The following is a 27,162-nucleotide window of genomic DNA, read 5'->3' as shown; positions in this document are numbered from 1 at the left end:
AATGTGGGGGGGGGGGCTCTGTTCTTGTCTTAATCCCGCATTTAGTAGGTCAGTGGCAGGGACTTTTTACTTCTCTTCATCAAGAATCCTTTAGGCATGTCTGTGTCAGAAGCAGCGCAGCCTTTTTATGGGGCATTAAAGAGGCCTAGGGGCCAATTGCCCACCTGCCCCCATCCTCCCCTGGTTAGGACTACATTGCGAACATGCCTGAGCCCATCCCTAGCTGTAAAAGTTAGGAGTGTTTAGTTCTGCTTTAACCACTTCCCGCCCGCCCTATAGGCGATTGAGGGCGGGAAAGTGGTTGCATTATCCTGACCAGACATCATATGATGGCAGCAGGATAATGCGTTCTGCGCCCCCCCCCCCCCCCCCCAGGGGCGCGCAGAGTGGCGATCGGTGATGCAACGTGTCACTCACACACCGCATCTCCGATCTCGGTAAAGAGCCTACTGACGTAGGCTCTTTACCATGTGACCAATCACAGCTGGTCACATAGTACACAGGAAGAGCCGTTGATCGGCTTTCCTTAGTTCGTGCCTGATAGGCACGAGTAAAGGAGAGCCGATCTGCAGCTCTCCCGACAGGGGGGGGGGGGGGGGGTCTGCACTGGTAATCAGATCATTGATTACAAGTGCAGACCCTCGGGGGGGTGCCACTAGAACCACCAGGGATGCCCACCCATGACCCCAGGGATGCCCACCATGGAGATGGCAATCAGGGCTCAGGGAGCCAGCCAGAGCCCTCCCCAATAGTGCTGCCCACCAGTGACCTCCCCATCAGTGCTGCCCACCAGTGCCCATCATTGCCATCTATCAGTGCCGCCCACCAGTGCCCATCATTGCCCACCAGTGCCGATCAGTGCCGCCGATCAGTGCCCACCAATGCTGCACATCAGTGCTACCTATCAGTGCCACATATTAGTGCCACCCCATCAGTGCCTCCTCATCAGTGCCTATCAGTGCAGCCTCATCAGTGCAGGAAAAAAACTTATCTATTTACAAAATTGTATAACATAAACCAAAAAAAATTTTTTTTTTTTTTTCAAACTTTTCGGTCTTTTTTTTTATTTGTTTAGCAAAAAAGAAAAAACCTTGCGGTGATCAAATACCACCAAAAGAAATCTCTATTTGTGGGGAAAAATGACATAAATTTGGTTTAGGTACAGTGTTGCATGACCACGCAATTGTCATTCAAAATGCAACAGCGCAAAAAGCTGAAAATTGGCCGGGGCAGGAAGAGGGTGAAAGTGCCCAGTATTAAAGTGGTTAAAGAGGAAGTAAACCCTCCTCTGCAACTTGTACCTATAGGTAAGCCTATGTTAAGACTTACCTATAGGTACTGTAAATATCTCCTAAACATGTACCGTTTAGGACAGGGATCTCCAAACTACGGCCCTCCAGCTGATGCCGAACTACACATCCCATGAGGCATTGTAAAACTCTGACAGTCACAGACATGATGGGAATTGTAGTTCCAGGACAATTGGAGGGCCATAGTTTGGAGACCCCTGGTTTAGAAGATACTTACTTTGCATGCAGCCAGTGACGTCACTGGCGCATGCACTCTGAAGGACGGCCGCTCGTGCCGTTCCTTCAGAGCCCCGTGCCGTTACCGTTGGCTCCCGCGTGCATGCGCAGGAGTGACGTCATCGCGGCCGCAGCCAATCAGATGGCCGGATGCCACAAACCCGGAAGGAGGGCGACAACATGTGACCCATGAGAGAGGTGAGCGGTTGGCACTTTGGGGCTTCGTTCTAAGGTATTTCATAATGAGCTAGTATGCGATGCACAGTGTTGGGGGTAACTAGTTACAAAGTAACTGATTACAGTAACTACATTACTTTTTTTGGTAACTAAGTAATGTAACTAGTTACAATACTAATATTGGTAACTACACTACTTTACTAGACTATAGGAGGTAACTACACTACTTTACTAGGCTATAGGAACGCGCTTTCCTGCGTCACCCAAGCCGTGCGATACAATCGTTATTTTGAAGAATAGAGAGGGATGAAGTTTGACTTTTTTTTGCACTTTATGTTTTATTCTGTTTTTTCAGGTTTTGTTCTCATGTTTCCCAAAGCCTGTGTTTATACAATAAACTCTATGCAGAAAGAGTGTCATGTATCTTCTTCTACACGGTCAATTAAAGCGGAGTTCCGGGCACAGAAGTCATTTTTTACTAAACATACCCCCGGGACAGTCAGGGCTAGCACATTCCACAATGGCTAGCCTCTGATCTGTCCCGGTTCGCACTTACCTTTTAGAAGAAATACTTACTTATAAAATTTCTTCCACAGCGTTTCCATCTCTCTTGTGGGCAGCTGAAGCCGGAGCGGTCCTCTTCTGCGTCTTCTTCCGCGTCTCCTTGTCCTAGAATGCACCGCACCGGCCCCTCTCGTCACTTCCGGTGCGGCGCCACATTCCTCCACAGCTTCTGGGCATGCCCAGAAGCTGTTTAGCAGGGGAATGCGGCGTCGCCCGGAAATGACGAGCAGGGCCGGTGCCGTCGCATTGATTCCTGGGAGCGATGACGTTCAGCTCCCAGGAATCATTGCGAGACAGGAAGTGACGGGTGAGCCGCGGCCGCCGAGGGAGGAAGTACTCTGAGGTGAGTATCTTCGATCTTCAATTACAAGCTAAGTAAACAAAAAAAAATCCTTTTCAGGTGAAGTCTACCTAGCGGAGGGGCACAAAAAAAAAATATTGTTTTTGTGCCCGGAACTCCGCTTTAAGAAAGAGGAGAGTAAAGTAATAAGAAGTGAAGTTACTTTTCAAATGCAGTAACTAGTAAAGTAATCTCGTTACAATTTAAAGAAATAACTAGTAACTGATTAAATTTTTTGAGTAACTACCCCAACACTGGCGATGCATGCTAGCTCATTATGTGTTTGTCTTTCAGGTGTTCGTTTTTAAAAAAAATAAATTCTGAGGTTTACAACCTCTTTAACCTAATCGGCTGCAATGTGAAGGAGCCCTTGGCTGGGGGCTTCCAGGATAAAGAAGCTAATTTAAATGTCTTCTTACGGTGCCGAGCGACAAAATTAAACATTCAATGTCTGTTTCTACAAAATCACTGGATCAGATGTAATTTGAGCAAAAAAAAAAAGGGCAAGTCGATCGATTGTGGCGGAAAAAAAATAAATATAGAGTCCACCATGGCCTTTTTCTTGTCCTTGAAAATTCCTTTATGATCAATCGACCTTGTATGATCAATTTTTTCTGCCACAATCAGCTGACTGGGGTTGAAGGACATTGTCACCATGCGTTTCTGTGCCATTTTCATCTTGCTCGATTGATGTATGATTCAATCATCCAGGTAAATGGTCCATTGATCGCTCAGTATTATTGCACCGTGCGGTCATCGTTATATACAGAGGGTTCTACAGCTATTATACAGGAAATGTAACGTCAGCTCGGAGGACACAGCACGCCGACACACACATCCTCCGCTTACTTCCACCTGTCCCTACCCAGCATGCTGTGCGCACCCTCCCTCCCTGCCTGCACACCCCGCCTCTCTGCGGTGACGTAGCCCCGGGCTGGTCACGTGACGTGTCGGTGGCCTCAGCCTCATCTTTGTTGTGTTGGTTGGTTGGTGAGAGAGCGGAGAGCCCAGAATAGGGAGCCGGGGCTGTGCTGTCATGAGGGCTGGATAACGACACCGCTACGGTATAGGTGAGTGACATGGGAGGACAGCCCCCCCACCCCCACCATCACTGCTGTGTCCTATAATAATGGTGGCTTTCAGTCCTGTCACTGGAGCTGGGGGACAATGTTCTTTACTGAGGGGAGCAGCTGTGCATGGCAACCAATCAGCTTTTGGCTTTTATTTTTAGAGCTTAGCTGCACAACCTGAAGCTGGAAGCTGATTGGTTCCTATGGACAGCTGCTCCAGTCTCAGTAAACCCCCCCCCTCTTTAAAATTGTCATTAGGTATCCATGTATTGGAGGATGTGATTGGCTGTGTGAATTCTTCAGTGAAAGCTGTGCCTTTTTTTTGTAGATGATTCTGAAGTGTATTGGAATTCCTCCAAAACTGATGTGACGTTTTTACCGCCATATGATGGGGAGTATTGCTGCAGTCTGGTATTCTTAGCTGTACCATGGCAGAGATGCTGCGGATAGTGAAAGCGGACCTTCCCTCTAAGCGTTCTCCTTCCCCACCCCCCCCCCCCCACAAGTTTAACCACTTGTCTACCAGGGCATTATTTATTTATTTTTCCACACGCGTTAACCACTTAAGCCCCAGAAGATTTTACCCCCTTCCTGACCAGGGGGTATTTTGCGATTCGGCACTGCGTGACTTTAACGGACAATTGCGTGGTCGTGCGACGCTGTACCTAAACTAATTTGACGTCCTTTTTTTTTCCCCACAAACAGAGCTTTCTTTTGGTGGTATTTGATCACCTGTGCAATTTTTTGATCATGCGCTATAAACAAAAAAAGAGAGACAATTTTGCAAAAATAACAATATTTTTCACATTTTTTTTATATGAAATTCCCATAAAAAAATTTTAAAAATCAAAATTTTTTTTAAATTTGTGGCCAATTTTGTTTTCCAACACCTATGTTTGGTAAAAAAAAAAAATCACAATAAGCGTATTTTGATGTGTTTGCGCAAAAGTTATTGCGTTTACTAAGGGAAAGATTTTTGTCATTTTTTTTTGTTTTTTGTTTTTTAACAAGTAATGGCGGCGATCTGCGATTTTTTTTTTTTTTTTTTTTGCGGTACTGCGACATTGCGGCGGACCGACCCTTGACTGACATTTTTGACACTTTTGGGGGTACCAGTGACATTACTACAGTAATCAGTGCTATACATATGCACTGTTAATGTAAAAATGACACTGGCAGGGAAGGGGTTAACTTTTTTTGTGATCAAGGGGTTAATGTATGCCTGGTGCTTAATAACGTGTGTGGGGGGAGGGGAATATGTGACACAGGCACAGATCGTCCCTAGGATGTGTCCCTAGGGGCGTGCTTCTTACTCTGCAGGGATGTGGCTGTGTGTGTAACAGCAGAGATCTACGGTCCTACATAGCAGGACCGTTAGATCAGTGCTTTTACACAGGGGAGAGTGACAGGCGGCTTTGTTTACATTAGCCGCCTGCCTTTCTCCCTTCACAGCGGACGATCGCGAGTGACCGGCGGACATCGAGTCCGCCGGTCACACGCACGGAGGTGTCCGTGAACGAGCCGAGGCGGGAGCGCGCCTCCGGCGGCGCGCGCCCGCCCGCTATTGGCTCCCAGGCTAGTGACGTGTATATATACATCACTTTGCCTGGCCGGGGCTGACCGCCGCAGTACATAGTCGTGCGGTGGTCGGCAACTGGTTAAAGCCTGCACTATTTTGTTAGAAGTGACTGACCCCCCCCCCCCCCCCCAAAAAAAAACGTGTATTTTCTGAAAGCAGAGACCCTGGAGAATAAAATGGTGTTAGTTGCAAACATTTTTATGTTGCACGATATTTGCGCAGTTATTTATCAAATGCATATTTTCAGGAAAAAGTACATTAAAATTAATTTTAGTGCAAACACAATATTATACCCAATTTTTTTGGGGTAAAATGTAAAAGGTGGGGTTGTATCGAGTAAATAGATACCAAACGTGCCAAGTCTGAAAATTGCACACACCTGTAGAATCGCAAAAAAACATGGTACACAAAAGTCTGTTTTTTTTTTAAATTTAAAAATAGCAAACATGTTATACTTGCCTCCTCTGTGAAGTGGTTTTGCACAGAGAAGCCCGGGACCTCTTCTCGGGTCTCCCGCTGATGCTCCTGGCTCCTGCCACTTGCTATGGGGGCACCTGAGCTGAGCTGCAGCTCTGTGTGTCCATTCAGACACAGAGCTGCAGTTTGGCCCATCCCCTCTCTCTCCTCAATTGGCTCTCTGACTTTGACAGCGGGGCCGCTCCTGTCTCTTGGCCAATCAGAAGGGAGAGTACCGGATGGCCGAAGTACTCGTTCACATTGCTGGATCGGGATGTGGCTTAGATAAGTATTAAGGGGGCTGCTGCATACTGAAGGTTTTTTATTTTAATGCATTGATTGATGCATTAAGATAAAAAAGTTTCTGACTTTACAACCACTTTACTCTTGCGGACCGCCCCACATATATATATACTGTGGGGCCGGCGGTGGCTCCTACAGGCGAAATCCCGTACCTGTACGTCATTGCCTCTTCCGGGTTTACCACACGCACCACCGGCGACCAGCCCTCATTGTGATTGGAAACAGCGGGGGCCAATCAGCAGGTCCCGACATCCCGATGTTCGGTGGGACCCACCCATGGTTCCTGATAGAGGCAGAACAGCAGGCTGCCTGTGTAAACAAATTGATCGCTGTTCTGTGACAAGGTAAGACAGAGATCCTGTGTTTCTGCTAAGCAGGGTCACATGTCTTTGTCTTCCCACAGTACAAGCACCCCCAACACAGTTAGAAAGCACTCCCTAGGGCAGTGATGGCAGATGTTTTGGAACTACATTTCCCATGATGTTCAACTACACTGCAGAGTGCATGAACATCATGGGAAATGTAGTTCCAAAACATCTGGAGTGCCAGGGTTTGCCATCACCGACCGAGGGACACATTTAACCCTTTAATCACCCCTGATGTTAACCCCTTCCCTGCTAGTGTCATTAGTACAGTGACAGTGCATTTTTTTTAGCACTGATCACTGTATTGGTGTCACTGGTTCGCAAAAATGTCCCTTAGTGTCCGATTTGGCCGCCCCACTGTCGCAGTCACACTGTAAGTCGCTACTCGTCACTATTACTAGTAAAAAAAAAAAAATTCCATAAAAATATCCTATAGTTTGTAGACACTATAACTTTTGCGCAAACCAATATACGCTTATTGTTTTTTTTTTTTTTTTTACCAACAACATGTAGAAGAATGCACATTCCCGGTGGCGCGCCCGCCCACTCGCCAGAGGGTAAGCCGATCCACAGGTCCGGTGGCCGCAATTGTCACCGCAGGTGCCACTGCAGAGGGCACACCTTTGAGAAACCCATCTAGAGCCTCCCAATCACTTTCATCAGAAAGCTCTTCACTAAAGCTGGAGCAGCAGCGGCTTTAAGCTTGGTTTAACCTTGTGTCTGCCATGACATTTATAAATGTATCATGGTAGACAAGTGGTTAAACCACAAGAATTTTTTTCTTTTATGTTTACATTTTGATTTAACCACTTTACCACCAGCCACTGTGCTGCTACTGCGGCACAGTGGCTCGTTATCGTCCAGCGACGTAGACCTAAGTCGCTGGACTCCTCCCCCTGTAGGCGGCGCTCGCGCGCCGCCGGAGGCGCGCTCCCGCTGTTTTCATTCACAGCGGGAGTCGGGCCGTCGGGGAATCTAGTTTGGAGATCCGCCCGCCTGTGTAAACAGAGCGGGCGGATCTCCTAAGTGACAGGGAGTGACAGATCGGAGTGTTCAGCATAGCTGAACATCCGATCTGTCCCTGGCTCACTCAGTCACCTCCCCCCACACACGTTAGTAAGCACCAGGCATACATTAACCCCTCCCTCTCCAATAAAATTAACCCCTTCCCTGCCAGTGTCATTTTTACAGTAACAGTGCATATATATAGCACCGATTACTGCAGTAATGTCACTGGTACCCCCAAAAATGTCAGTCAAGGGTCCGATCTGTCCGCTGCAATGTCGCAGTCCCGCAAAAAAATCGCAGATCACCGCCATTACTCGTTAAAAAAAAAAAAACACCAAAAATGACAGAAATCTTTCCCTTAGTTAGTAAACGCAATAACTTTTGCGCAAACCAATCAAAATACGCTTATTGTGATTTTTTTTTTTTTACCAAACATAGGTAGCAGAAAACAAATTGGCCAGAAATTTAAAAAAAATTTGATTTTTACATTTTTTGGGGGGGAATTTCATATAAAAAAATGTTAAAAATATTGTTATTTTTTCAAAATAAACGCTCTTTTTTTGTTTATAGTGCAAAAAGTAAAAATCGCACAGGTGATCAAATACCACCAAAAGAAAGCTCTGTTTGTGGGAAAAAAAGGACGTAAATTTCGTTTGGGTACGGCGTCGCACGACCGCGCAATTGTCAGTTAAATTCGCACAGCGCAGAATCGCAAAAAGTGGCCTGGACGTAACACAGCAAAATCCTCCGGTGGTAAAGTGGTTAAGGTACAATGCCTACCCTCCACGTGATTGCTGTTCTTGCCTAGGTGACTGACATATCCAACCACCTGGGATATCCTCTTCACACATCCCAGGTGGTACCAGGAATCAATGAAAGGCTGGGGCTGTTAACTGCAGATCCAAGTGCTGCACATCTGTTCTGTACGCAATGCTCAGATATTTGTCCGGGTGTATGCATCTCTGCACCTGTGTGAATGAGCCTTAAGGCTTGTTTAGACATGCTTTGACATTTTAGATATCATGAACACCCATTAGCAAGACTATCGAGTTAGGCTGTGTTATTGACACGTTTTACACATTGATGTAAGAAGAGGCCACGTTTACATGGGTGTACGTAAGCATACATCCGTGCAAAAGGGGCCATCTTCACCCACACAGGGTGCACAGGTGTTTTGTGCATCTGGATGTAGGTAGTCCCATTTATGTCAATTGGGACACAGAGACTGTACGGACACTGCTGCTGATCCCAATTTGACATCCATGCGGGTGTATGTCCCCGAATTTACCTTTTTGTCTATGTTAATGCCCAGTACACACGATCCGAAAATCAGACGACGTTCCGTCCGTTTTTGTTTGTTTGCTAGGAACTCTCAATTATATTCGCAAATGGGAGAGGTTACTTGCATACGAATTTTCTCGGACGATTATTCAAAAGCTTGCGGTATGCGTAACCACGTTGTAGCGTGTGAGGGGAAATGATGTCTACTGCTCATGCGCTGTCTACTGCTCTCTACTGCTCATGCGCTGTCTACTGCTCTCTACTGCTCATGCGCTGTCTACTGCTCACCATTTTTTTCGGACAAACAAAATACTGATAATACGATTATCGTACGATGTGTTATAATACGATCAAAATTTTTATGCTTGCACGACCGGATAATATCGGGTGAACTGTCGTGATCGCCTCTCGTAAGCTGTGTACTAACGATCAGATTATCGTCCGATCTTTTCACAAGCGTTCTTTTTCGTCCGATTTTCGGATCGTGTGTACGAGCCATTACACCTGAACTCACATAGATGTCAAACTGGGATCAGCTGCTGCGCCCATGTTGACATAATTGGAACTGCCTGCATTAGGATGAAGCCCAAGCAGAGAAAAGACGACCCTCACATGAATGGAAAATATGCCTGTGTGAAGAAGGCCTGAAACAGCAAAAAGTATTGGCATCTTATTTTATTAATTATAGCTTTTATCTCTTGTGCCTGTTCCGCCAGTGATTTTACACCAGTGTGACTCAAAGGAGATGTTTTGTCACCAGACTATGATTGGTTGTCCAGGGAGGAGGTGACAGTTTGAGCAGTTTTTGATAGAGTGCAGAACTGTTGAACCCTCTCCTCTGTTTTTGTGGCACTTGTGTCCTGTTGGAAACATTTCCCTTCACATTAGATACAATAGGAAGGTGAGGGAAATGTCACTGGAACAAGTGTTCCCATTGGAAGTTTTTCTCCTTTTTTATTCTTGTTTTGGTGACAACTCAAAATGTGGGATTTCCTTCACTGGACAGTGGTCTCTATAACAAATTGAGAGGGTAAATCTTCCCAGCAGGGACACGGGTAGTAGTAAACACCTGATATTATTCAGCCCCTCACTATTCTAAACTAAAGTTAAAAAAAGTCTTGGAAACCGTGGAAGATAAAGTTCGCTGTACGTAGAAGAGGTCACATGATACATTTGATGGGAAAACACTTACACAATCCAGAGGAAATGCAAACGTGTACATATTTTATTGTTAAATGATGTTGATAATTGGATGTTCTTATAATTTCTGAGTCATGGACTGAAGAAAACCCGTTTATCCTTGGTGTCAGTGTTTTACAATGATTACCATTACCCTTAGCAGGTCCCACACACCCTGCTCATGGAAACATATTGGTACAGCAGGTTTAAAGACTGTTTCCAATGAGGCTCCCAGAAGCTTATTATTAGAGGCATCTGTCACTTGTGTATTCCTTCATAAAATCCCAGTCACCATGGTGATCACAAATTGACCAGGAAATGTCCTCTCATTTAGTGTTCTGAAATGTCCCATCTGCTCCATACCAAAATACTTTTCTCCCTTCTGTTCTGATGACGTAGGTCCAGTACTGTATGGGTCTAGTACTGATGGCTACATCATCCTGGATGTGATTACCACATAGGTGCTCCTACTTGGGTAAAACTGTATGCCCGCTGCAATGATTTACAGCAGGTATAGAAAAGTATCGCTTCCCTTTAAAAATAATCATATTTTGTTGCTTTGCAACCTTAAATGTAGACACACACAGTTTTTGTTTTATCCAGCTGTTTACTAAGTGCAACTTAAAAAACACCCCCTAGCATTTCTAGCCACAAACGTCTTCAGCAAGGGTGGAGGATTCTTATAGCTTTTACTTTCTGGAATCCATCTGCCCTTAGCTTGGGCATACAGGCAGGAGGGTGTTTTTAGCTGAGAAAGCCCCTCCTCCAGATGAAAAAAAAAAAAAGTAAATTTTATTTCTTTCTAGAAATTTATTATTTTGGCCTAGACCAGAAACAAGGAAGAATCTAAACAAATGTAAAAATAATAGACCTTCCTCTCTACAGTATTTACTAATTTTGTGAGCATAAGGCCCCGTTCACACTGGGGCGATCCGACTTGGGGGGGGCGACCTCCGAGGTCGCGGTGTGAGCAGCGCACCGCGACCTCGGAGCGGCCGGCACGGACTTCATAACATTGAAGTCTATGACGGTCGCTCCGGGTCGCCCCAAAGAAGCTCCGGACCCTTTTTCTAAGTCGGAGCGACTTGTGTCGCTCCTATTAGAACGGGTCCGCAGCTTCCCTATGGAAGGCGACCTACAGGGCCTTAGTGTGAACGGGGACTAAGAGTCGGTTCACACTGAGGCGACACGACTCTTTACTACTTCGGGGGTGACTTGTGCATTACCATGCACCACGACTTCGGAGCGACTTGCAGGGACTTCACATAATGGAAGTCTATGCAAGTCGCTCCGAGGTTGCCCCAAAGTAGTACAGGACCCTTTTTCTAAGTCGGAGCGATTTGTGTCGCTACTATTAGAACGGGTCCTGTAGCAGTCAATGGACCACGAGGGAGCGCAACTTGTCAGCCTGACAAGTCGCACTAGTGTGAACCGGCTCTAAGGATTAAAATAGCTAATGCTGATTGAGAGAGAGTTTTTTTTGTTTTGCTTTCTGAGAGATCAACTGAAACTTCCATAAACTACCAAATGAGATGATGCGATGAATGAGGAGCCCACTGTCACGATCAGTTGATGTTTTGAAGCCATATAAGGGAACATTTGGAAGATATTCTCTTTGACTTCCTTGTTGTTCGCTTGATTTTCACCAAAGGGACACCTTTCCTGACCTTGGTAGGGATCCTTGAGGGACATGCCTGGTCACCATGCGACAGCATCTTCTTCTCTAGCATCTGCTCTGAGCTCCTTATTGTCATGATCCTGGCATCTCTATATTCCTCTGGTGTGCGTTATTTGTTTTTAAAATACGGCTCCTTGGTCCATACAGGCGATATATGTGGAAGTGCTTAGTTTCCAATCAACAGACCCCCGAAGAAGGGTATTTTTACCTGAAACGCGTTGGGTCCAGTTGGAACACATGCCCTGTCTTATCACCATTTGTATACAGGACCCATTATTGTGAGCTATGCTTTTCTACTTTTTAAATTGTATATAATATTTTCAGATGGTCTGTCTACATATTTAGAATGTCTGTATAATAAAATATTACATTTTTATTGATTATATTTGATACCTTGTGTTTGTATGTTTGGTCGTCTACATCAGTGGTCCTCAACTCCGGTCTCAGGGCCCACTAACAGGCCAGGTTTGCAAGATAACTAAATTACATCACAGGTGGTATATTTTGCTGCTCAGTGATTGCAGTATTCTAGTCTGCATCTCCCCAAGGTAATACTCAAAATCTGGCCTGTTAGTGTGCCCCGAGGACCGGAGTTGAGGACCACTGGTCTACATAGTCCCATACCCTAGGGGGATTTTTCCATGTTCTTTATCATTGGGGACGATGGTCACCATCATCTAGGTACTGCATGATGTGGTAACTACTTTTCAATAAACGACCCTAGCCTATGAATGGCTAGCATTAGGTCTTCAAATTGTATACATATTTTATTTCAATTGATACCTTTAATAATGTCTATCTAGTTATAGTCCTATTAAGTTGGTTCAGTGTGAGAGTATGTATGGTTGCATATATGAATGTGTAAAATATACATGGATTGTGGCTCCTCCAGCTATATTCAATCCATTTGGCCGTATTAAATTATTTATTACTTCAGTTGTTGTTCCAGGAAGAAGTCTGATCCTTTTCTTTTTGTTTGCATCAATGAACCAAGCACAGTATTTGGAGTTTGTTTCTGAAAGGTAACGCAAAGGAACATTAACCACTTAAGCCCGGAAGATTTTACCCCCTTCCTGACCAGGGCCTATTTTGCGATTCGGCACTGCGTGACTTTAACGGACAATTGCGCGGTCGTGCAACGCTGTACCTAAAACGAATTTGACGTCCTTTTTTTCCCACAAACAGAGCTTTCTTTTGGTGGTATTTGATCACCTGTGCAATTTTTTTTTTTTTTTGATCATGCGCTATAAACAAAAAAAGAGCGTCAATTTTGCAAAAATAACTATTTTTTTTATATGAAATTCCAAAAAAAAAATGTAAAAATCAAAATAACATTTTCGGCCAATTTGTTTTATGCTACATATGTTTGGTAAAATAAAACACAATAAGCGTATTTTGATTGGTTTGCGCAAAAGTTATCGTGTTTACTAACAAAGGGAAATATTTTTGTCTTTTTTTTTTTTTTTCCGGGACTGCGACATTGCGGCGGACAGATCAGGCCCTTGACTGACATTTTTGACACTTTTGGGGTTGCCAGTGACATTACTGCTATAATCAGTGCTATACATATGCACTGTTACTGTAAAAATGACACTGGCAGGGAAGGAGTTAACATTATTGGAGAGGGAGGGGTTAAGGGTGTCCTAGGGGCGTGTTTCTAACTGTGATTGGCTGTGGCTACTAGTGTAAGAACAGAGATCAACGGTCCTACATAGCAGAACCGTATGATCTCCATTCTTACACAGGGGAGACTGACAGGCGGCTGTGTTTACATTAGCCGCCTGCCTTTCTCCCGCTCTAACGGCCGATCGTGAGTGCCCGGCGGACATCAGGTCCGCGCCTCCGGCGGCGCGCGCTCGCTCCCTAGAGCCTCACAGGCTAGCGACGTGGCCCTACGTTGCTTTGCCTGTGAGGGGGCTGACGTAAATAGTCGTGCGGTGGTCGGCAAGCGGTTAAGGGTGTTATCTTTAGATACCAGTAAGATTACAATACGCATTCTGCATCGGGATCGCAAAACACGGACATTGTTTAATGTCTGCTCAAGTTGGGTTTACTCTTGCTTACCTTTTTAAAACCTAAAAATGAAATTTGTGTTGTGCATAGAACGTAAAGGAAACCTATATTAAGAGAAATATGTAAAAAAAAAAAATGCTCTTTCTCAAAAGCTGGCTCCCATGCTGAGCTCATAACTTCAGTACTTTAGGTATTGAGTAGGGACAAGTATGTGGATTAAAACTTCTGACACTACTTGAGTTTTCTGATCTACATACTTGTTCTAGGTCCAGTTATTTTCAGGAGTGTAGCAATGGCACCAACTGTATTTGTCTCAATATTTGTTTCCATTAGATTCCATTTAGGCCTCTTTCACACTTGTGCGACTTGGGACTGCAAAGTCGCATTGCAAGTCATACACCATGATTTCTGAAGAGTACTGTTCATATCCGTGGTACTTCAAAGTAGCCCCTGCACTACTTTGGTCCAACTGATGCGTTTTGAGACACGACTGGGTGTTTAAATGGCCAATTACCAGGCTTGAATGCTGTTGTATGTGTGGAGAGAATTCTAAAAGTTTAAAGCCGGCCATAGACATCCGGCTTTGAAAGAAAATCACTAGATTCTCCCATCAACACTGTTAATCCCTTTCGTGGATGTAATGTGTCCATAGATATTGCTTCAAGCCCAGTCAAAATCGCGTGACTTTTAGGTCGCACAAGTGTGAAAGGGGCCTTACACCTGTGCGGTTTGTTTTGCGTTCACGCATTATGGTGCGCATTAATGCACGGTGCGTTAAGCCAACCCCTTTCATTTGCCATTCATTCAAGGTTCTTTGTGGGCCTCAACTGACCTGAAATTGTACCTACACCCTTTTGAGGAACAAAAGGAATAGTTCAGGCAAATTCAACTAAGCTGAGTGCCCAGAGCTCTCTGCTCCCACCCAGCAGTCCCCACAGCGGTAATGTTTGTCACTGGACCTGGCTGAAATTTGCCAGATAAGGCAGTTTTTTTACTTAATTTCTGCTTTTAGGTTATCTAGTAGGGCTGGAAACATTTATGCCGTCAAAGTAAATGAGACATGTTGTGGGGAAACCTCTTTGCCATTTGGCTCTTTGTATATTGGCTGCATTTCTAAATAGGTTCCTGACACTCTTTATACGTAAACTATACCTGTCTTAGTCTTTGGATTTTACAACCGGAACCTCTGTACATATTTTCAGTTTAATTTTTTAGCTTCCCCAAATCCAAATTTTCAAATGCCAACCAATCTTTCATGGTCCTGCTCTGGCCCACCAAATTCTTCCTCACTGGCCCCAGTGTGATTTGTGGCTGTACTAACCAACAGGGAAATGGGAGGGGTCAGGCAAAAGTGCACCCATGCAAGGTCTGGTCTGCATTCGCATAAACCAAAAGATTTGGTCTTCTGGAATCTTCTTTACATAAACGGAGCATGTGTTCTTTAAAATTAATCTTTTGGCTTTTCACAGTATTGGGTTTTGCTTCTCACAAGACTGGGTGTTTAATGGCCAATTACCAGGTTTTAATGCTGTTGTTCGTGTGGAGAGAATTCTAAAAGTTTAAAGCCGGCCATAGAAATCCGGCTTTGAAAGAAAATCGCTAGATTCCCCCATCAACACAGTTAATCCCTTCCGTGGATCCATTGTGTTCTCCCAGCGGGGAAGCCATGCCAGCCAGGAGAACACACAGTGATAATTCAGAGAAGAGCTGCTAAACTAGTACATGGATTGCAGGAAAAAACTTACCAGGAAAGGTTAAAGGACCTTAACATGTATAGCTTGGAAGAAAGAAGAGACAGAGGGGATATGATAGAAACTTTTAAATACATAAAGGGAATCAACTCGGTAAAGGAGGAGAGCATATTTAAAAGAAGAAAAACTACCACAAGAGGACACAGTTTTAAATTAGAGGGGCAAAGGTTTAAAAGTAATATGAAGAAGTATTACTTTACTGAGAGAGTAGTGGATGCATGGAATAACCTTCCTGCAGAAGTGGTAGCTGCAAATACAGTGAAGGAGTTTAAGCATGCATGGGATAGGCATAAGGCTATCCTTCATATAAGATAGGGCCAGGGACTATTCATAGGATTCAGATATATTGGGCAGACTAGATGGGCCAAATGGTTCTTATCTGCCAACACATTCTATGTTTCTATGTTTCTATAATTGCCAGTGGCTAGAACTGCATTGAAAATTTGATGGGCTGGTTTTACACAAGTTGATTGATCAAGTTGGGTACATTCAGCCTACCCATACATGGTTCGAATCCTGGTTGGTCCCTGCTGAACCGGCCAAGATTCAAACAGTGTATGGCAGGCCTAACCCCACTTTTAGACTCTGCAAAGTGAGAACAAACAAATGTGAGGCTTGCAATCAAAGGCCTAAGTGTAGTTCCATTAAAGTGGAGTTACACTTTAACCCAGTGTACATTTGACCCAGAGCTGACCCTGACCTACTCAGGAATTTTGGAAGGGGCTTCAGGTAAAGTGTGGTGGAGGATTACCAATGGAAGGCAGGCTATTCAACAACCTGCTACTTTGCTTTGAATAGGCAAAGTACAGATCCACTCTACTAGAGGTGCACCAAAGCTGAAAATTCAGGATGTACATTGACAGTTTTTAATAAAATATATATAATATATATTTTTTTTTTTTTTTGTATTCAACTTTTTTAATTTAATATCCTGAATGAAATATGAATATGAATTTATTGTCGGCTATTATTGGTACAAGAAAAGCTCATGAAGAATGCATCCCTTTAAATTCTCTGTACAGTATGCCTTCACACTGGTCTGTTACGCTTCCGTCGCGGTGTTAGTGCCCGTTCACATACGAGCGACGCTACTTCGCACTGCGACCTCCGAGGTCGCTGTGCGAGCAGCGCGCCGCGACCTCGGAGCGGCCGCCACGGACTTCATAAACTTGAAGTCTATGGCGGTCGCCTCCTGGTCGCCCCAAAGAAGCTCCGGACCCTTTTTCTAAGTCGGAGCGACTTGTGTCGCTCCTATTAGAACGGGTCCGCAGCTTCCCTATGGGAGGCGACCTACGGCGACCTGTGAGGCGACCAGGTCGCCTCACAGGTCGCCTTAGTGTGAACGGGGGCTTAGAAGTCTTGCTTGTTGCATTTTTGGTCATTTAAAAAAAAAACAAAAAAACACACCTCCCTTTTGAAATGCATTGATATTGCAGCAAGAACATATCAATTTTTCACCCAAGTTACGTTTTTGGTTCACATGAAAAACACACCATGAGCACAGTAAAATCATGGAGAAATCGCATTCGTTTTTGCGCCATTATCGGCACCTTTTTTCTCTATCAGCAACATTTTTGTGCGATTTTATGTTTCGGACACTGATATTTCTGTGCGTCTCTACACTCTACCCTTCACTGCTACAGACCACATCATGGAACGCACTGATGGAAGGGAAACCTCAGTGGGAAGTGGCATCTGATGTAGTCTTTTGATTTGGTTCTGTTTTGAGCAGGTAGATAGTTGACCGAGTTCTGTGCAAATCAATGGGTGGATCATGTGTGTTTTCTTTTTTTAAACATGATCCAACTGGTGTAACAAGACACAGCTACATTTATTTCTGTTTACAATCATCTGCCTCAATTTGTTTACGTGTCATCTCCTCCCTAAGGTCAACATTTACATAACGAGCACCGTTTAACAGGTTATTACAGTTTAGTGTACATTTCTAAGCTTGTAATGAATGAATGTTTGTATGTAAAATAATTTTAAAACAGTACTGTATTTGTATTGTATGTCTAGTCATGTGATGAGTACAACACTGGGTTTCAGCTTCCCTCCCTGGAAGTGTGCTGTAATTGTGTTGCCTCTTCTGCACAACGCCAATTGCTGTAGTGAAGGACAATTTTTTGGCAATGTTTTTTGGGGAGGATTTTGCTTATGTTTGGATTCGCCAGCTCATGGAAAGGTATGGCCTTGGCAAGGGTCAGAACTACAAAGTGTTCAGAGGGCAGAGTTTTGGCAGTGCACAGTTTGTGTGTTTGTTAAAGCTACTACAGCAGGAGAACATGGCCTTGGACACTTTGGAAGTGCTTTGCCGTGGTCTGGTGCAGCTGTCCGGGCAGTGTTGGTATTGTAGTACTGTAGGGCAGTTCTTGTATTCTTATGTCACAGATCACACAATGCACAGCCATAGACCAATCTAGGAATGCTTTTTCCTCATACCTTTCCAGGTCATATCCTAATCAGATTTGAAAATACTGACTGCTGGGGCCTGAGGGCAGAACAGGGAGTGCCACAGGTTGGACACCAGATCACTAGATAAATGCATTCAGTGCCAGATTGTCTATTCCTTTAGACAGTTCTCTTCTGTTTTACAGAGTTGTCTTACTTGCCCTGGTGCATATTTGGCTTCATGCATGCAGGCATATGGCCATTCACTACTATGGCAGGCCTCACCTGCAGCTCCTCGGGCGTGGAAAAACAATTTTTCACAATTCATATTTTATGCCTGTAAGCATCCATGTGCATGAAGGGTAGTTTAGTGACATTTCTCCCTTTTTTTTTTTTTTTTTTTTGACATGTAAACACGGCAGACCGCTGTTCTGTCACAGATGGACATAGAGTTCTTGTGTTCCTGCTATTTAGGAACAGGGTTCTCTGTGTTCATCTAGCGAAAGCATCCCCCTAGGGACACACGTAACCCTTTGAATGGCAAGCGTCATGTCTGGAGGAAACCAGACACCGCTCATCCCCTTGCCAATACAATCCCTACGGTGAAGCATGGTGGTGGCAGCATCATGCTGTGAGGATGTTTTTCAGAGGCAGGAAATGGGAGACTAGTCAGGATCGAGGGAAAGATGAATGCAACAATTTACAGAGACATCCTTGATACAAACCTACTTCAGAGCGCTCTGGACCTCAGATTGGGGTAAAGGTTGATCTTCCAGCAGGACAGCGACCCTAATCACACAGCCAAAATAACAAAGGAGTGGCTTTAGGTTAACTCTGTGAATGTCCTTGAGTGGCCCAGCCTTGAATCCGATTGAACATGTTTGGAGAAATCTGAAAATGGCTGTGCACCAACGCTCCCTATCTAGCCTGATGGAGCTTGAGAGGTCCTGCAAAGAAGAATGGGAGAAACTGTCCAAAAATAGGTGTGCCAAGCTTGTAGTATCCTACTCAAAAACACTTGAGGCTGTAATTGGTGTCAATTGTGCTTTTAATAATGTATTGAGCAAGGGCTTTGAATACTTATGTAGATGGGATCTTTAATTTTGCAAAGATTTTCAAACAAACTTCTTTTTGAACAAACGTTTGTCATTTATAGGGTATTGTTTTTTAGAATTTTGAGGAAAATATTTGAATTTAGACCTTATTGGGCTATAACATAACAAAACATGTAAAAAGTGAAGCGCTGTGAATACTTTCCAGGATGTACTGTAGATCTAGAAAACCATTAGCAGCACTGCAAAGTGCTCCAGATCTCCCTCTTGTTCCCTATTGCAAGATTTTAGGTTTTTAGAAGACGTATTTCACAATCTTCCCTCCTCTATGAATTTTGCAACATGAGAACTGGCATAACTATTTATATTCACTTTTTTAAATATTTTGACAGGTTTTGAATGTGTCCTCCTCCCATACGGCTCTGCTGCTAATGTGGTTATGGTTTTGCATGTTTCCATTGAGCTGAGGTTTAATCTCGCTTCAAAGGAACACCCTTGCCTCCAGTCCTAAAAATAGTTATAAAGCATTTTTTTTGTCTGGCAAAACAGATTTTACCATGTGATTTGAGTTGCTAACAGCCTATGTAAACTCAAGAGCTTTTTGCCAAATGCGGGGGGGTGAGGAGTCTTGTTGAGTGGATGATATATACTTTGTGAAGCAGATATGTGTTTGATTAAAAATAATGCACTACGATTCCCCCAGATATTTACTTTGTATTTTTCAACCAGTTGTATTGATTGGGCCATGTTTTAGAGCAGGGGAGGGCAAACTTTTTGACTTGAGGGCCGCAATGGGTTCATATATTGGACCCGGGGACCGGACCAAGAGTAGATGGCAAAAAAAGCTGTAAAAAATTGCGTGACTTTGAGGTCACAAAAATGTGAAAGGGGCTTTCAGTAATTAAGGTATAGTGTTCCCCCTCTCAATGCAGAATGACCAGCGTGCCCCCTTTCAATGCACAGTGACCAGCGTGCCCCCTTTCAATGCAGAGAGACCAGCGTGCCCCCTTTCAACGCAGAGAGACCAGCGTGCCCCCTTTCAATGCAGAGAGACCAGCGTGCCCCCTTTCAATGCAGAGAGACCAGCGTGCCCCCTTTCAATGCAGAGAGACCAGCGTGCCCCCTTTCAATGCAGAGAGACCAGCGTGCCCCCTTTCAATGCAGAGAGACCAGCGTGCCCCCTTTCAATGCAGAGAGACCAGCGTGCCCCCTTTCAATGCAGAGAGACCAGCGTGCCCCCTTTCAATGCAGAGAGACCAGCGTGCCCCCTTTCAATGCAGAGAGACCAGCGTGCCCCCTTTCAATGCAGAGAGACCAGCGTGCCCCCTTTCAATGCAGAGTGACCAGCGTGCCCCCTTTCAATGCAGAGTGACCAGCGTGCCCCCTTTCAATGCAGAGAGACCAGCGTGCCCCCTTTCAATGCAGAGAGACCAGCGTGCCCCCTTTCAATGCAGAGAGACCAGCGTGCCCCCTTTCAATGCAGAGAGACCAGCGTGCCCCCTTTCAATGCAGAGAGACCAGCGTGCCCCCTTTCAATGCAGAGAGACCAGCGTGCCCCCTTTCAATGCAGAGAGACCAGCGTGCCCCCTTTCAATGCAGAGAGACCAGCGTGACCCCTTTCAATGCAGAGAGACCAGCGTGCCCCCTTTCAATGCAGAGAGACCAGCGTGCCCCCTTTCAATGCACAGTGACCAGCGTGCCCCCTTTCAATGCAGAGAGACCAGCGTGCGTGCCCCCTTTCAATGCACAGTGACCAGCGTGCGTGCCCCCTTTCAATGCACAGTGACCAGCGTGCGTGCCCCCTTTCAATGCACAGTGACTAGCGTGCGTGCCCCCCTTCAATGCTGAGACCATGGTGCGTGCCCCCCTTCAATGCAGAGACCAGCGTGCGTGCCCCCTTCAATGCAGTGTGCCCCCCCCCCCCCCGACCAGTGCACTTACCTGCAGCGGCGGCGGCTTCTCCTCAGTCCCCCGGCGTCTCCTCGGCCAATGGCATGGGGTTTGCCTTGCGGCCAATCAGGAAGCGGGTATTAGACCCGCTTCCTGATTGGCCAGGAGGAGGATCCGTTTGACAATCGCAAATTTTCATTCGCTATTGTCACACAATGGGTGGGCTCGGGGCGCACTGCTCTGCTCCCCGGGTCCACCCTTTGCGGAAGCCTAGGACCCGCCGCCACTGTTAGCTAGCGCTCCGCGGGCCGGATTAAAAGGTCGCCGGGCCGTAGTTTGCCCATTCCTGTTTTAGAGTCTCTTAATTTCAGCCAATATTTAAAGTTGCTCTGTACCTAAAGCAGGGCTTGACAAATTTTTGCTTTAAATCTAGGAGCCAGCTAAAAGTTATGAGCCAGTATCCTTCTTTTTTTTTTCTTTGTACCTTCATTTTTAATGACCAAACCCCTTCTCTTAAGGCTCGTTCACACTATAAGAAAATCGGGCGAACATATTTATCCAAAGAATTTTCGTACGATTGTCGTATAATGTGTACAGAACTTTCTACAGACAATTCTGAATTTTCGTATGAAAATTCTCAAAGGGACAAACTCCAACATTTTTCTCGTATGGAAAAAAATGAACGATTTTTATTTAATGTGTACCGTTTTCATACAATTTTTGTACAAGAAAAATCTGAAAGACTGTGCATGATCAGAAACAACAAACAACAAAAAAAGCCTTTTTCGTACAAATATTTGTACGAAAATTCTTTCATCGGTTCCGATTTGCTGTGAAACCATGAGGAACACTGGACAATCGTTCATCCGATTTTCTTATAGTGTGTACCCCACTTTATGTAGCCCTGATGTGTATTTTTACAGATGCACGACACAGGTTTACACACAGAGAATACACAAATGTGCCGCTTTGTAAAGAGGAGGAAAAAAAAAAAGCTCTTCTGAGGATAAAGTTGTTTTTAGTTAACCACTTTCCTACTGGCCACTCTTACCACCTTCCTGCCCAGACCAATTTTCAGCTCTGTCGCACTTTGAATGACAATTGCGAGGTCAAACAACACTGTACCCAAAAGAACATTTTTATTATTTTTTTTGAGACTTGTTTTTTTTTTTTTCGGTATTTAATCAACACTGGAATTTTTTCATTTTTGTTTTTGCTAAACAAAAAAAAGACAAAAAAAAATTCTTAATTTCTGTTAGAAAAATTACGTATTTGCAAAATTTTCTTCTTCACTGGTGAGTAGGCGCTGGTGAGGTTACCGCCAGTTACCGGCTCTCCTTTCCTTACACTGTGACAGCACTGAGGAAAGTACTGACAATAACCGGCTTTTTACAATGTGATCAGCCGTGATGGGACACAGCTGATCAAATGGTAAAGGGGTGCTGTGATTGGCCCTTTACCTTGATCTATAATCAGCTGTGCAAAGGACACAGTGATCACAGACTGTGCAGGGGGCATGTCAGAAGAAGTCTAATCATTGGAGAAGAGCGCACTTAGTTCCCAGCAGAGCTAGAGAATTTATCACAGTGTGCTCTCCTGCTTAGTGTGGTCAGTTTTTAATAGGAAAGCAGAGGGGCTTACTGGAACACCAGGGATTTCACACAAAGAAAGCAACACAAAGGGAACATGATACATTTTCATACAAGTACATGGTACAGCAGGCACATATCAGAAATATGACATCCTGGATTTACATTTTCTTTAAATGGTATCTTATGTGTCTGCTTGAAAATACACTTAAAGTCGTGGTAAACCTAAGGAAGGTAATGTCATAATGTGCTAGTATGCATTGCATACTAGCACATTATGAAGTACTTAACCTTTTAAAACAAAACCCTCCAGCAGCTTTACTAGTCGGTTCACACTGAGGCGACACGACTCCTTACTACTTCGGGGGCGACTTGTGCATTACCATGCACCACGACTTCGGAGCGACTTGTAGGGACTTCACATAATGGAAGTCTATGCATGTCGCTCCGAGGTCGCCCGGAAGTAGTACAGGACCCTTTTTCTAAGTCGGAGCGACTTGTGTCGCTCCTATTAGAACGGGTCCTGTAGCGGTCAATGGACCGCGAGGGAGCGCGACTTGTCAGGCTGCGCTAGTGTGAACCGGCTCTAAAGGTAACTTCTTCACCCGGTCTTCCTTCCGTGTTCGCAGGCTCTGGCCGCTTGAATGGCCGAGCCGCGAAGACGTCACTGCCACGGCACAGACCTCTGAAGGATGTCACTGGCTGCCAAACAAGCGAATATGTCCTATACGGTACACGTTTAGGAGATATTCATTTTACCCACAGGTAAACTTTATTATAAGCATACCTGTAGGTTAAAAAAATAAATAAAAATCACAAAATGGAGTTTACTACCATTTTAAATCTGTCTTTAAATATTTGACTGCAGTAATGACCCCTCCTATTAATTGGGTCATAGCGTTGGCTCATAGAACTCATTCCCTTTACTAAATTATTACTGTGTTTTATAAGAATGGCTCACCTTCTGCTTAAGTGACTCATACCAATTTTGTTCCTCCCTTTTATATAAACGTTGGTATTGTGTAACCTTCTCACTTCTAAAATCCGAGTTATGAGGTTCTGCCATAACAAGGATTGTGACTGAAATAAGTAGGTCATGATGGGCTTATGATGTGGGAGAGAAGTATCCCTTACATCAGATTTCAAGGCCCCTTGTGTGAGGGCTCATGTACATGCATTGGCAGAATTCAATGTGTTTCTGTGGCCAGGCCTTACAGCAGCCTGTACAAATCAATGCCTGACTGAAGGACGTTGTAACTGTACATCCAAGTGGTTACCCTGGGCCCTGGTCCTGGCCCTGTATATTAAGTGTTTGTTTCTACTGTAGTGCCCTCCTCCATCCATGTACACACCCTGTATGTATGTATCCATTCAGATGTGTGGTTACAGAGGTGTAGCTGTGATGCTTGTCATCCAATCTATGATTTGTACAAGCTGCTGGTTATGACTGTTCACCAATGCCCTGTGATTTCCAGGTGTACTACAAATGAACAATACTCCGCTGCAGTTTATACATTTTCTCTCATTCCCTCTAGACTGCAGGAGCTGGCTCTCCGCCGTGGTGAGCCGCCACATATATAGTCCTTAACCACTTGCCGACCGTTTAATATATATATATATATATATATATATATATATATATATATATATATATATATGTGGCGGCAGAGTGGCTCCTACCGGCAAAACCACGTATGGGTACATCGGTCTGCCTGGTGGCAGCTAGGGGGCTAGCGCGCGACCCTGCGCCCGATCGTCAGCGGGGAAGCCAATGCATGTGTCAGGCTGCTCCGAGTGCCGCCTGACACCCGCAATCGCTCCCCACTGAGAGAGAAGGACGGTCGGGTGTTGTAAACACAGCCGACCGTCCTTCTCCCTGAAATGATCACAGAGCTCATGTGATCCTTCTATATAGGATCGCATGTCTTTATGGTCATCTCAGAAGCCACGCCCCCCACAGTTAGAATCACTCCCCTAGGGTCACATTTAACCTCTTGATCACCTATACTTTTAACCCCTTCCCTGCCAGTGTTGTTATTACAGTAACAGTGCATATTTTTAGCACAGGTTACTGTAGTAATGTCACTGGTACCCAGTGTCAAAAATGTCAGGGGTCCGATCTGTCCGCCACAATGTGGCAGTCCCAGAAAAAATCGTAGATCGCCGCTCTTACTAGTAATAAAAACAATAAAAATGACATAAATCTTTCCCGTAGTTAGTAGACGCGATAACTTTTGCGCAAACCAATCAAAATACACTTTTTGCAATATTTTTTATTTTTTTTCGACCAAAAATATGTAGCAGAAAAGAAATTGGGCCAAAAATGTTAAATTTCGATTTTTTTTTTTAATTTTTTTTTATGAGAATGTCATATAGCAAGAATGTTTTTTTTTTTTTTTCAAAATTGTCGCTATTTGTTTGTTTATAGCGCAAAAAATAAAAATCGCACAGGTGATCAAATACCACCAAAAGAAAGCTCTATTTGTGGGAAAAAAGGACTTCAATTTTATTTGAGTACAGCGTCGCACGACCACGCAATTGTCCATTAAAATAATGCAGTGCCGAATCACAAAATAGGGCCTGGTCATTAAGGGGGCAAATCCTTTTGGTCTTAAAGTGGCTAAATATTCCAAACCAAGGAAGGGAGAACCGCTCACCATAAAAGCAAACTTTTGGTTTATTAAAAATAAGGCACAAACATTTACCTAGGGCCATAAGAGCTGCAACGTGTTTCACTCCTCTCAGGAACTTGGTCATAGGGTCCCTATACCTCATCTACACCTCCAGTGTGGAGTGAAACACGTTAAGGCTTCTATGGCTCCAGGTGAACTGTTTGCGCGTTTATTTATTTTTTTTCTTCATAATTTTAATTGAAAATTTCACATATAAGATCAAAGCGTAGGCGATGTCATAGGGCATTCCTAGCCTCCACACAGAAAGAATAAATGAACCAATAGCCAATTAGGATACAAATGATGGCCCAAAGGCTATTTTACAAATGCATAGATGTTACTCTATAGGTTTTGTTTGTGCATTATTTTTAATAAACCAGAAGTTGGCTTTTATGGTGAGCAACTCCGCCCTTCTTTATTTTAGGACTATGTAAAACCCTGTGACTCCCCAGTAGGGATGATCGAACGGTTCGGGTCGACCATCGGTTCGACCCGAACATTGGCTGTTCGAGGTTCGGCTGAATTTAGAACTTTTTGCCCAAAAAGTTCGGAATTCGGCAACCAGAACCGACCAAAATGCAATGGGACAGGAAATGGGCTTAAAAAGCCCATGATTGGACCAGAACCATTAGCAAAAGCCAATTGAGGGGGCAGGAGAATGCTAGGAATGTGATTGGAGTGACTAGGGGGTCCATAGACCTATCATTAGTAAATATGCCCCCCCAGTATATAAGATAGCCCCCGCCAAATTCCTAGCATTGTTATACAGGGACATGGAAGAGAGTGGAAGCAGTTCGTGGACTGTGTCATTTAGCATTTATTAGTGTGAGGAAAGGGATATCTAGTGTAGTTAGGGTGCTCTTTTACACTTTAGTTAGCTTTAATTTATTCAGTTTCTGTAGGGAAAGTGTTAAGTGTAAGGGAACCGTAGTGTAGTGTAGGGTTAACTGACAGTGACTGCTATGGAAGGGTGACAAAACCCTTCCATATCAGGGTGACCACTATAGAGAAAAGCTAGTTTCTCTTGTGTCACTTTTGCTGCAGTAATATGGCTTCGCCCCCGTCAGCATTCTTTTTGGCTGCAGGCGTCTATAGGGATCTTTTGAGCACATGTTTGGAGTCAGGCATGACATCTGAACATGTGTATAGGGGGTATATATACACACCCATGTATGTATATATACACCTAGACATATATAGGTGTGAAAGGAGCAGAAAAAACTACTTGCGCTAATGAAATAATTAACACCAATATAGTTACGCTCCTATCACACCTATATATGTCTAAGTGTAAAATGCATATAAGTGTGTGTGTGTGTATATATATATACCACTATACACAAGTTCAGATGTTTTGCCTGCCTCCAAAACCCCCCAAAAAATGCCTGCAACAACTCACCTGGGCGTTTTTTTTTTTTTTTTTTTGGCGCTAGCGTTTTTTTGGGCATTTTTTGGGGTTCTTTGGAGGCAGGCAAAACATCTGAACTTGTGTATAGTGGTATATATACCACTATACACAAGGGTCTAAAAGGTGTACCTGTGAAGTTTCAGCTCTGTAGCATGTCCAGAACCATAAAAAAAAAGATTGTTTGTATTAGGTCACTTATAGAACAGGTTAGTGGCTTCTCGCTTTTCACAACTTGCCGGTTTAGTAGCATGCATTTTTTTGGGGTTCTTTGGAGGCAGGCAAAACATCTGAACTTGTGTATAGTGGTATATATACCACTATACACAAGTTCAGATGTTTTGCCTGCCTCCAAAGAACCCCAAAAAATGCCCAAAAAAACGCTTGCTACTAAACCGGCAAGTTGTGAAAAGCGAGAAGCCACTAACCTGTTCTATAAGTGACAAAATACAAACGATCTTTTTTTTTTTTTTTTTTTTTTTTTTTTTGTTTCTGGACATGCTACAGAGCTAAAACTTCACAGGTACACTTTTTAGACCCCCCAAATACTAAATCCAAAGAAATTTTTTTTTTTATTATTTATTTATTTTTTTTTTCAATAATTGGCTCTCTATCAAAAATGACAATTTTTAAGAACTTTTTTTTGTGTGATTAATAGTCCCTGGGGTATGACCCAGAACCCTAGGCACTTTTTAGGGGCATTTATTGGGTTTTAGGGCTTCAAAATGGTGTTTTTTGATTACCGAAGTTCGGGTCCCATTGATTTCAATTCAATGGGGTTCTGAAATCCAGGCCGAACTTTCGGGAAGTTCGGATGTTCTGGCCGAACCAAATTTTTGAATAGTTCGATCATCCCTACTCCCTAGGCACAGA

General features: G+C 44.1%; 1 protein-coding gene across 2 annotated transcripts in view; it reads left to right on the top strand.

Annotated features, from left to right (window-relative positions):
* Positions 1–3,536: 3,536 nt before the first annotated feature.
* CNST (consortin, connexin sorting protein) overlaps positions 3,537–27,162 on the top strand; it is a 209,602-nt gene continuing 185,976 nt past the window's right edge. For both annotated transcript variants that reach the window (XM_082249748.1, XM_082249747.1), the window contains exon 1: positions 3,537–3,677. The gene's annotated coding sequence lies outside the window, so the exon portion shown is untranslated. The remainder of the gene's footprint in view (positions 3,678–27,162) is intronic.

Source organism: Pelophylax lessonae (genome assembly GCF_965119305.1).
Source record: "Pelophylax lessonae genome assembly, chromosome: 3".
In the NCBI taxonomy this organism is placed as follows: domain Eukaryota; kingdom Metazoa; phylum Chordata; class Amphibia; order Anura; family Ranidae; genus Pelophylax; species Pelophylax lessonae.
This window is presented reverse-complemented; position numbering and strand designations above follow the sequence as displayed.